General features: G+C 35.6%; 1 pseudogene; it reads right to left on the reverse strand.

Moving 5' to 3' along the window:
• Positions 1-2,109: 2,109 nt before the first annotated feature.
• Positions 2,110-3,883, reverse strand: LOC111894517 (receptor-like cytosolic serine/threonine-protein kinase RBK2; annotated as a pseudogene).
• Between the last annotated feature and the right edge of the window lie 9,247 nt (positions 3,884-13,130).

Below are 13,130 nucleotides of genomic sequence, written 5' to 3' on the forward strand. Positions count from 1 at the left end.
CGGTGAACTCCCTCCTCTGTTTGTCTTGCACAATGAAACAAGTAAGTTAATAAAAAAACTTTATCCTATTATTTACTGTTAGGTTATTTTAAATTTTCATTTTGTTATTGTGTTGAAAAACTAGAAATTGACAATTACGTTTATTTAGTTAGGGAGTTATGATTAATAATTAGTGATTATTTGTTGTTAAAATTGCGGGGTTTTTTTATTGTATATTACATGATTTTTTTTTGTGCTACCCTTTTACTTTGACACCGACTCCACTACTGTATTAACATATTATACATTTATATGAGCTACTAATAGAAATATTCACTGCTACAAATTTGTGTAATAGGCAATAAATTTTTTTGTCACTTATTGAAACATTTGATCTTTTTGTCAAGGGAAAATGACTCTTGAGGTAACTAACAGTTGCGTTTGTTCTCATTTGGTCCATTTTTTTGTACTCAATATGCCATCGAACTTGTTGTTTGTGTTTACCATAACCTTTTTGATAGGCTTTTGACATGTGATAGCCGGTCAAAGGGATATGGTGAACACATACAACAAATTCGATGGTATATTGAATACAAATAAAAAGGAAAGGGACAAAATGAGAACAAATGCAACAATTGGTTACCCTCCTGATTTATTTTCCCTTTACTCATTTACAACAAATCACACTTCTTCTCCTGCTGATATTAATGACTTTATGAGATTCATTCTTGCTTCTCTTCAAAACATAATCGTGAAAGAACATTATTCATACATGTACAATTTTGTAATGCACTTGAATATTTATTAGGGGAATCTTAACTAAACAAATTCATTTCGTGACTACATTTACAATTCCAATCAAATGATTTATCGTATCATGGATTCTGGACAAGTCTACAAACGAGTGGAATCACAAGTGCTATGATTTTTTAGTTTACTTAGCTTTAAGATCGAATTCATGGGATAAGATACAACATCAATATGTACAATATCATGCAGCTTTTGCAGACACATCACCATAATTTACCTTGAGGTAAACGTTTATGCTGATAAATATACCTCTCATACACATTCATATCCTTTTGGAGAGAGGTATTGGTAGTTAACCACAATAAACATAACATAGACCATTTTTTAACGAAGTTACCCCTCCGAAACGCTCTTCATATACGTTATGGCCAAAGAAGGCTGCAGTCTTTGATAATTTTGCAACTTTAATTTCATTTAATTTTTCGGGGAAAATGACTCAGGATGGTAACCAACTATTGAGTTTTTTTCTCATTTGGTCCATTTCCTTTTTTTTTTTTGTACTCAACATACCATTAAACTTGTTGTTTGTGTCATAACCCTTTGACCGGCTATCACAGGTCAAAAGTCGGTCAAAAGGGTTATGGTGAACACAAACAACAAGTTCGATGATATATTGAGTAAAAAAAGAAAATGGACCAAGTGAAAACAAACGCAACAGTTAGTTACTCTCAATAGTCATTTTCTCTTTTGTCAATTACTAAAGGTGTTGTAAACGACAATTTACAATCGTGAAAAACTTATGTGTAGTCATACAAAATTTGCACTTATAATTATTGGGAAAAAATGTACTTATATTTGCGGAAAATATAAAGTGTTATCCACACATCGATATGTAGACATCATTTTGTTACAACTGATTTCTTGATTCACAAGGATCACAACAGTATTTTTGATTTTTCAAACACATATTATCATGTACATCTAGATAACAATTTTATTTAGTTAAAGAATATCTTAGATTTTAAATACCATGTAATTAGTTTTTCATGGAAACTGTGCATGACATAGGTTACACAATATTACAAAAAGAAAACAAATTAATAGTATATGTTAACCTTCTCACGAAATTTAATGCTTAAGAATCATATCGTACTTAAAATAACATGTTATATAAAATAATTGAAATAATGTGTTTCCTATACAACGAGCAATAATAATAAGATGTACATATGTAACATGTTTACATTAGTAAATGCCCAAGATGCTAGACTTAAGTTAAAAAAAATAATAATAATAACAAGAATCCGTATGTACAACTAAAGTCCCTAAAGATTATATGTTTTTCTTTTGTAAACCTCTTAAAATGAATATTTTTTTTCTTCAGATTCGAGGCATATTGTTAAGATGCTTTGTTACATTGTACTCTTGAGCATCCATGTGCTCTTCTGAATATGTTCTTTGAAATGCTCGTTTTTTTTGTTGTGGTGTTGAACCCTTGGGATTACAATCGTTTCTCAATAGCATCACAACCTAAATTAAAACATAACACCTCCATCGTTTAACATATAAATGTGTGTAAATGTCTAAAATGCCCATAGAGGTACATGATGACAATTGTTTTAATTTTTATAAATAAATAAATTAAAAAGATTCAAAAAGACTTGTCTGACTCATTCTAGGGCGAAGAACGGGAGTTAATTCAATACACAACGAAGCTGCTATAATTGCACGCTCCAATTCTTGTGGGTTGTAATCATCACCAAGACACGGATCAACTAATTCTTTAATTAAATTATTTTCCATCAAAGGTTTTGCCTTCAAAAGAATTAATTTGTATCATAAATTAATAATTCAATTATACAAACATAATATATGAATCTATATTTTAAAAATAAATATATATATAAATTTTACCCAAAGTACAAGACTTCTTTGTGAATCATCTAAAGCTTGTCGTCCTGTTATAATCTCCAAAACTAACACCCCAAAAGAAAAAACATCGATTTTTTCATCCACTATGCCATGCATGAAATACTCAGGTGCAAAATAACTTCGTTCAAGAAAAAAGAATGTTTAATTAATATAAAAGTTAAAACCTCCTCATTGTAATTTTCATAGATAGTAATACTAGAATTTTGATTTTACGTTTTACATACCCAAATGTTCCTTCAAACTTTGATACATTATGGTGACTCCATTCTTTTGGAAGCCATGTTGCAAGGCCAAAATCACATATCTGAAAATTCAAATTGAATTTTAGTTCACGAAACATGAATAACATCAATGAAACATAAACTAATTTTTGTTAAGAACTTGTGGCTCAAAATTTTCTGTAAGAAGAATGTTATCAGCCTTGATATCTCTATGAATGATTCGTCTTTGACAATCCTCATGAAGATACAATAAACCGTTTGTTGTTCCATGTATAATCTTATATCTTGCATTCCAATCTAGTTTCTCCTTTGGACCTAAAAGCAGAAAATAATCATTGGTTTATGTTAAGTGAGAAGAGAAAACAAAAAAAGGAAATTATGGGATGTTGAAAGTAGTTACCACTACGCAACAAGGATCCTAAGCTTCCATGAGGAGATAACTCCATAACAAGATGTGTTCCACCTTCAACTCCATATCCAATCAATTTAGCAGTGTTTGGATGATCAACATGTGCTATGGTTCCAATTTCGGATAAAAATCCTATTATTTGCTCCTCCATTGTTCCTTTGTTGAGTCGTTTGATTGCCACTAGCTCCCATCACATAAACAACCCTTGTACACATCTGCGTAACCACCTTTTCCGATCACATTCTCTAAAATTTAAGAAAATATAATCTTTAAGTAAACAAACCAACTTTATGTGCACAAATGAAATCTATCATCGTGGGAGGGAGCAAAATGTAATTTACTCTAAGACTATGTTTGGCGCGCTACAACTATCTTATTTTTCGAGCTTTTTTTTTTTTTTTTTAATTGTCATGTTTGGCGAACCAAAAAGTAGCTGATAAACCAGCTTTTTAAAAAAACTACTTTGAGTAGCTTTTTGAAAATTTCCCAAATATACTCTTAATTATTAAAAAAAACGTATTCTTCTAAATGTCTTTTTATGTCATTTTATATCTTTCTGCTTGTTTATCAGCTAGTTTTTACCAAAGGTCATTTTTTGTCGGCTAGCTTATAAGCTACCAGCTATCTTTTCAGCTATCAGCTAGCTTTTCAGTTACCTGTTAGTTTTCAAAATATTTTTGCGTTTTTGGATAGATTTCGCAAAAAAAGGGGGGTTTCTTCTTTGTGTTTTTCATAAAAAAAGGTTTTTGATTGAGTTTTGGAGCTTCAAAGTCGAAAAATCGCTGATTTTCACGTAATCTGGAAGAGTTTACGGCCGGAGATTACTGCCGGAAACAGTTCACGGCCGGCGGCGCGTTTGTGTTTACGGCTAGGGTTTCCGGAGATCTCGGCTCGGGAGCGGCTTGCGGATCGAACCGGTGTTTGCGGTCTCGGCTTGAAGAACGGCGTCGGCTCGGTTGGAGTACACGGCTCGGACTTCGGCTCGGCTAGGGAAGCCGGCTAAGCAGGCCGCATAGCGTTTCTATTAAAAAGGAAGGTGCGCAGCGTTTAGGGGGTGCCGAGATTCGAACCCGATCCCCGGCATAGAAGACCAACGCCTTACCAACTCAACTAGCTAACTTCTTGTTCCATTCCTTCGAAAACTAAGATATAACCGTCTTTTTCGCACCTAATTTCGAATTTTAACACTTTTTACCCCAAAACTCAATTTCTTTTAATTCAAAACTTTTTTTTTTCATCCAAAATTAAAATTAATAATAATAATAAAACTAATATAATTAAAATAATAATAATAATAATAATAATAATAATAATAATAATTTTTTAAACTTCTATTTTTGATTTTTGATTTTTTATTTAAAATTTTGATTTTGTCTTTCAAGTTTGACCTTTGATTTTAAATCTTGACTTTTTCGTTTAACCTTTAAAATTTCAAATTTAACCTTTCGGTTTGACTTTTAAGTTTGAATTTTCAAGTTTAATTTTTTAAAATTTGACTTTTAAGGTTAATTTTTTTTATATAATAATAAAAAAGGGGGCATTTTAAATTTGACGTTTGCTTCTAGTTGTTCTTTTAATTAATTGATTTTAAGGTCTACGAGGGAATTTGAAAACATGAAAGAGAATCGTCAGGATATGTTAAGACAAAATTTCAACTTTTTCGATTATGTCCCTGGAGAAACGCTCGAAACTCAGTTGCAGCGATTTACTACACTCACTACTGAGATGAATATAGCCGGGATCTTCTTGACTAAGTCCGAGATCAACAAAAAGCTGTTGAATTCACTTCCAAAATCGTGGGACATGGACGTGGCTGACATCAAGAAGACAAAAGATCTTAATCGTCCTAGTCTGGCTGATATAATTGAAGAACTTAACGCTTTGAATTGTCGAAAAACAATGAGTTCAGCAAACCTTCCGGTCAATGAAGTGTCGTGTTCTCATTTATGTGAAGTTTCATGTTCTCAATCATGTGAAGATACGATTAAATTTCTTTGGGAACAAATTGATTTATTAAAAGGGGAAGTTGAGGAGCTAAGATATAAAGGATATCAACTCAGGAAATGACAGAAACCCCTGAAGGCTGAGTTAGAAGCTAAAACCAAGGACTTTAGGAAACTTCAGGAAGACTACAATAACAAATGTGAAAACTATGATTATGTAGTCAAACAAAATGCTGAGCTAGTGGCTGAAGTTGAATCTTTGAAAGAAAAGTTTGAAACTGCCAAACTTGATGTTAGAAAATATCATTTCTCAAGTGAGGTGGTTGCAAATATGATAGACCAAAGCATGCAGTTTAAAAGGAATCAAAACAAGGGTCTAGGGTATGATAGTGTACCTCCTCCTTTCAATCATAACTACACATCCATCCCTATGAAACAAGAAGAAATTGACAAGGAGGCACATCTTAAATACGGAAAACCAGCTGGATTTGTGTCAGGAGGAGTTATTAATTTTGAAGATGCTAATGTTGCTACTTCTTGTGCAGGAAAAGTAACAGAGGATGAGAACAAGGAGAGTTCTTCTGAACAAACAAACGACCCCTTGAACTCTGAATCTATTGCTTCTAATCAACCTGTCGTTGGTAAATACAGGCCACCATTTCAAGCTAAACAGAGTGCCTGTTGCAACTGTGCGTGTGGGAAAAGTAAGAGACGAGGCAAGGATACGCCACCAGGGGCAGGAAGAGACAACTCCCCAGTGAAGAAAAGTACATGTTTTCACTGTGGAACACCTGTTCACATTGCCCGAAATTGTCCAAATCGTGCATACGTTCCTTACTACGCACGCTGCTGGCAGAACGCGCCAAGAGGGAGATACTCCAAACGATACCCCTCGAGATCACGATCAGACATTGACAACTGGAATGCCAAGAAGGCCAAGAATTCAACTCCCAAGGCCAAGCATCCAACCCACAAGGCAAAGAATTTGAATCCTAAGGGTAAGGAGGGAATGCCGACCAAGAAGTCCAATCCAAGAGATGCCCCAACAAAACCAAGACCGGTTAGGTCAAAGTCATCTCGGCAGCCGGCTTCAAGTTCCAAATCAAGTGCCGAGGCACCCATCGGATCGAAAAAGAAATGGGTTAAACCCAACTACAAATGGGTTCCGAAGGCTCAAACTCCCAAAATTCCTAATGCTTCTAACGTTTCTACATCTTCTGTTTGTGATAAACATGATATGTCATGGGAGAGAGTATCGTGCGTTGATGACAAAGGTCGACCCAGTTTCAAAATGGACTGGGTTCCAAAGACCAACTGATTCCAGTCTGTGTCGGAACAGCTATGGAGGCATATCATCAGACTTCGGTTTGTTGGTAGTGGTTGTTCCAGGCACATGATAGGGGACATCTCTCAAATGTACAACATTCAGACCATTATTTGAGAGTATGTGTCCTTTTGCGGGAAAGGAAGAAAAGAAGGGATCAAACGGGGTTAGTGCTTAATGACATGAAGAACTTTCAGATCTATTCTGAGATTATGCTTGCTGTTCTCAGACCTTCTGAATGCAAATTCAATCGGTGACTTACGGTTTGCGCTTTCTTCTCTATACTCCTGAGTTTTTCTTAAGCTGATTCACTTTAAAGACTAATTTTTGTTTTATGATAGTTTAAATTTGCGCATTTACTTTCGTTTCTCTCCTATGCACAAATTTAGGGGGAGAAATAAAAAAAATTAGAAAATTAAAAAAAAAATCCAAAAACATTAGAAAATCAGAAAATAAAAAAAATAATGTTGGTTATGAAATGTGCTAGAGGGTGATGTTTTGGGAAGTGATATTATCAAGTGATAACAGGCAACCTGAGTCTGCGTAACGTACCCAAAGTTGAAGGGTCTATGCTCTGACTTGATGCGTCGGTAGGCACGAAAAATTTTAAAATGGACATGACTAGGCAGAGTTGAACTTAGGAAATTTATAGACTTGACAAATCTTGACCTAGTTAGATCCATTCAGCCTGACAATACGACGCTTGGATAGGTTGATCAGGGAGATATATATGGGAATCTACTCGTCACATTAATTGAACCCGTACTTGGAACCGTGGTTTAACTTTTCCTCTATGTGCGGATTCTGTCCTTAATTCCGGTTGGATGGGGCGACTGGTAAATTCCGATAAATTAGGTCTGTAGAATATCATTTTCTTTCTTTCTATCTGTTAGTCATATGTTGTCTCCTTTGCGTGACTTCCAATCCGACCTGGTACACAACATATGCAACTCTATTTCTCTGCAGGCTATATATAAATGTGTGAAATACTTCTTATCTGTTAGCCATATGCTATCTCCTTTGCGCGACTTCTAATCCAACCTGGTACACAGCATATGCAACCTTCTTCTTCTCAACCCCTCTGAAGTAGTTAGCAATAGAATTCTGAATCTCTTCTCTCTCTGAATGGTTGTCTGCTCACCCGGTGTAAGGAGTACTCTGGAAGTTCTTGATGGCTGGGGCATATCAGGAAGCGGGAAACACGTTCCAGTACACTTAAAATTGAACTTATACAGATTGTCTGTAGATCTCGCTGCTCAATTTAGGTGGACAACAATATCCCTAGTCGTCGTTAGATGAATGGTCCTTAAGATATAGTATCTAAGAAATTAGGATCAGATATAATTTTAAGGAACTTAAGTTCACCTTGTCTTGTATCAAATAGTATGTCCTAAATTTGTCACAATTTTTCGTGTTTAAGTGGACAACAATACCGACGATCGACCAGACAAAGATGTGAATATGGAAGGTACCGACAAGTGGATAAAGGCTGTCTAAAAACTTTGATCCCAGATCACTCTTAAAGTTAGATATCATTTTTATTTTTGTTAAATTTGTCATAGTTTCGTCTAATTTAAATATTAGGGGAGAATTAAAAATTAAAAAAAAAAGATCAAAAAAATTCAAAAATAAATAAATAAATAAATAAATTTTAAATCCAAAAATAATGTTATTTCTGTTTTATTTCTTGTTCAGAAAAATCAAAAATCCAAAAATGTTTTTGTTTCTATTTTAATTTGTGTGCTAAGTTTTCTTTTAGTTTTGTTTTTGTCTTGAATAGTGATTTCAGGTATAGATAAGACTCATGGAGTTTGTGTTGAAGATTTCTGAGCCAAAGGCTTCGTCCGTGAGCATCGAAGAGTTCACATTCGAAGGGGCAAGAAATGAAGATCATTCTTTCAACATTCAATCCTTCAACCTTAGAAGCAAGGTGAAGCTGCAATTGAAGATTATGTGACGGATTGTATTTAAGCCTCCTCAATCAGTCTGCTGCTATTGTTGTACCCGCTGAAGTGATCTAGAAGATTTGTTCTCTCTGATGTTCTCTCTGAAGATTCTCAAGCTGAAAGCGCTATTTTTTCAAGAATCAGTACGTCAAGCCTCCTCACCCAATGTGCGATCAATGCCAAACTCTGAAGAAAAGCCCAACTGCTTAAGATGAAGTTAATTATTGAAGATTCATCAAGTTCATCTTGAAGTCGTGAAGAATTCGAAGATTAAAGCTGAAGCCAAAGCTCCCAATGAAGATTATCAAGAAAGTCAGCTACTTTTTAGGGGGAGCTTGTTGGGTCAATTAAGAAAAGAAAGCTATAAACCAAGGGGGAGATTGTTGGGTCAAAATATGGTTTATACTTTACTTTTCTGGGCAATTATATTTTTGTGTAATAGTTTATGATTTTATGGTCTAGTTTATGGCTGAGTTTACGGCCGTAAACACCTTACGGCCGTAAACTCATTTACGGCCCATTTGTTTCCGGCCCATATCCAACATGTATAAATAGAGGTGTTAGGGTGAGGAGTAGAGATTGATGAACACGAAGTAGTTTACGGCCAGAGAGAGAAATCGTGTGTATGAATCTTTTGTATCCATATTATAATTCATATCAATACATACAAGATTCATATTAATTCTTCTTCTCCTTCTCTTCTATTTTTGATCTTACATCATCTGTTTGATTGGGATTCCGCACCATCAAACGGATCTGACTAATACACGGGCAGATTAGGGACTTACAACTAGTTGTCTACGTGACTCTTGCATGTGTTATGTAGTTGTATGCTTACCAGGCGGGGCCCAATGACCATCTTTTATGATATGTATCTTTGTGATTATTGCATGTGTATGTGTTTATTTGATATATGTTATATGTATGTTGGACGGATCTTGATCTGTATACCGAGCGGGGCTCGATGTCGGGCGGGCGGAGCCCATTATGTGTTTATTATGTATGGTATGTGGTGTTTTGGGGAACTCACTAAGCCTTCTGCTTACGCTCTTCAATTTATGTTTTAGGTACTTCCAGTTCCAAAGGGAAGAGCTCAGGATAATTGCAGAGCACACACCACCTCGTTCCGCATTTTATGATTACTCTGATTTGATATGATGCTTGCTACACTTGTTTTACCTGGATTGTATTGATGATGTTTTTGGAATACTGTTTTTATTAAATTAAAAATAAATTTTTTGGGTATTATTTTTCGGACGTTACACATGCAACCTAATAAGGATCTAAGTCTTTCACATATTGGCAACATACTATGAACTATCATCCTATAAAACTTTTCCTATGGAAATTGAATTCAAATGAACAAGAAACTTACCTTGAAGATTGTTATTGCAAACAACCTTGATATCATTCTTCAAATCTTTTGGCAGCTAGCACCATAAGCGTCGTGCATCTAATGGCTCACACCCAAAACTAACAACTAAGGATTATGGAGAGGGGAGGCAAATTCCGAAATTTTGTTTTCACGTGGCTGAAATTTTCAATGCATATGATCCTTTATATAGTGCAAGTAGGAAATCTTAGATAAGCCCCAAACCAATAAAATACTATGTCACACCCCAAAACCGATAACGGCGGAATACGTTTCGGGGTGGATGACGTAGTGAACAGTATCATCACAATTGCATAATAGTAAAAACAAGAAACATACAACCATTGCATTTACATAGCATTTTAATTACAAGCGTGTTTGTAATGTTTAACAATCACCCAAAAGCAATTCAAAAATAAGAGATGGGTCTTGTGCTCCACTTTCTCCAAAAATGCCGCGTCTGTACCTGTCTATCTTTGACCTGAAGATACAAGTTATTTTGAAAACAATTATCAACATAAAGCTGGTGAGTTCATAAGAGTTTAGTGTGAGTTTTGTATACAAAGCATTAGTGCTTAAAATGTATCATTTATGTTCATAAGTAGTAGAAACTTTAGAAAATCCCATATTTTCCAGAAAATACATTGTAAGTGACAATCGGTGAAAAATATACATTCTTCATTTCTTTGAAACAGATTATTGTAAAAACATGTTGGCAAATCTCCAAATATCAAGTGTGATGGAATAGGTTGAGCCTGTAATCAGTGATAGAGGTGCAAGCTTCCTTTAGTGATAGATACTTACTTACTTCGGGATGTAGTTTAACATTTAGTGTGGTATTTTAGAGTAGTTGTAGCGTATTGCTTGTATATTACTAATAGTGAGGGTAATAGAGGATCCCATGACCTTCCCGGTCATGCACAGTATAGTGAGTAGTGGCATCCCTGGGCCTGCACGGCGCGGACTGAGATTAACAGTCGGGATGTAATAGCGTCTGCCCCGTATAGATCTATACATGTAGAGTCGTCTCTTGCTGGAACACTCCGGGCGTAGTGAATAGCGAATAGAGTATCTCGTAGTGGGTTAGTGTATTATTGTTTGTTTAGTGTTTTCTCTATGGTTATAGTGTAGTAATCTTTTAGTATTGATCATAGTGTATTCTCTTACTAGTGTATCGTCTAGTAATAGTGAGTATTATAGTGTAGATAGTAATAACTTTAGCGAGTAGTAGCGGTAGTGACCCTAACCATACCTATTATGGTTATCTTAGTGGGGATGTTTCTTAGCACGTTAGTGACTTTAGCATTAAGTGAAAGCAGTAATATTCGTATCCCATACTGATATACAGATTTTATATAAATAAGAAATCAACGACAGTCGGACGGATAACTACTACCCTAAGCCCACAATCAAACAAGAACAGGAAATAAGGCGAGATATCGGTCCTAAGTCCTCCAAGTCTTATTTATATAAATATATCAGAGTGGTTACATTTTATAAGCAAATTGATTTAAATAAAAGTATTTTTCCAAAGAACATTTAAACTCTGATTCACTGTTTAAAAATAGTTTGAAAAGGGTAAAACCCGTTTTTAAGGCATAAGGACAAATCACATGTGATTTGAACTAAGAGTAGTGAATCACATGTGATTAATCCTTGTAACTCGGAAATCGTTCTGCAAAACTTTACATAACATTTATAAGCAACTTGTATCTCCCCCCTAAAACATGTAAAACACTTGAAAGGTTCATTAAAGGGGTATGAACTCACCTGAAATCGCGGAAATCGGGTGAATCGGGTAAATCGGGTAATAGTGTCGATTGAGCGTTTGGTACCAAATAACCACTTGAGCACCTTTTAGGACCCTAATGTCATATGAAATATGTATTTTACAAGGAGTTAATCATCTTATGCTTCTCATTATAGTATTTGGACATTCTAGTGTCGTTTTCGGGGTTTTAAGGCCTAGAAAGGGTTCCCGGGAGTGGTACGAGGCCATGGATGATTTACGGAAGGGTCCTTGAGTTCACCCTCCTAGAGTTTATGGCCTAAAAGCCATTCTTTGGGAGTTTACGGCCATAAGCCCCCTAGGCTTGGCCGTAAGCTCTTGTGACACTCCAAAATGTGTGTTTAGGGCCTTATCTCACTTCCTTAATTTAGTGGTGTGTGTTTTGGACCAAGAGGGAAGGATTAAACATCATAATTTGTGTCATTTTTAGGGAGTTTACGGCCAAGACTTGTTCTTGGGCCGTAAACTCCTATAGACCCTTCAAGATGTAGGTTTTACTTGTACAACATGGTCCCAAATGGCTTAGAAAAATCCTAGAAGGCCCTATAGTGAGTTTGGAACAATTTGGCATACATTTTTGGGGAGTTTACGGCCCAAGAACATACTTGGCCGTAAACTCTTCATTTTGTTCCCAAATGTGAAGTTTAATTGTACAACACACTTCCATAGGCCTTAGATAAATTCCTTTCATGCACTAGGGTAGTTTAGGGACTTGTTTGACACAAAAATTTGGGTGTTTACGGCCCAAGCTTAAGCTAGGCCGTAAACTCCTCTTTTTGGCCTCAAATGGAGTTGTTTGATGCATTTAAGTGTTCCTTGGAGTCAAGTCTAATTTACCAAACATCCTAGAAGTGTTTTTGGGGCTTAAAACATAGATTTATGGGGTGTTTGAGGTGTTTACGGCCTAAGCACATGCTTGGGCCGTAAACTCCTTTTTAAGCATCAATTTCTAGTGTTTTAATGTCCAAACTCTTCTAGTTATAAGCCTTAATTAGTATACTAACTCACAAGAAGGAAAAACTTGGTCTTTGGCTTGGTTTTGGGGGTTTACGGCCTAAGGAGCTTCTTAGGCCGTAAACTCCTCTTTGGACCTTGATTCCTATGACTTTTGGCCCTCAAATTCAATGAAGCATGTCTAGAATAAGATAGAGGATGAGTACTTACGTTTGGAAGTCGGAAATTAGCGGAATCGGGGTCGTTTTCGAGTCTAGAGAGAGAAAGTAGTGAGAGAGAGTGGGTGTGTAGTAAATGAGTGTTCAAATGTTGTGCACACCCATTGCATATGTCTCGGGAATTGCACCCAATACACGGCTACCCGATGTTTAAAGTTAACTGGGTTAAAACTTTTTACCCGGGTGAAGTGGTTGAAAAGGTAATGCAACTCTATTAGGTTAAACGGGGTTAACACATACGAGTTACATTTCTTATGATAATATCAAGCCATGCATAAATTTAGATATTCAGA

The sequence above is a fragment of the Lactuca sativa genome, chromosome 5 (genome assembly GCF_002870075.4).
Source record: "Lactuca sativa cultivar Salinas chromosome 5, Lsat_Salinas_v11, whole genome shotgun sequence".
Classification (NCBI taxonomy): Eukaryota; Viridiplantae; Streptophyta; class Magnoliopsida; order Asterales; family Asteraceae; genus Lactuca; species Lactuca sativa.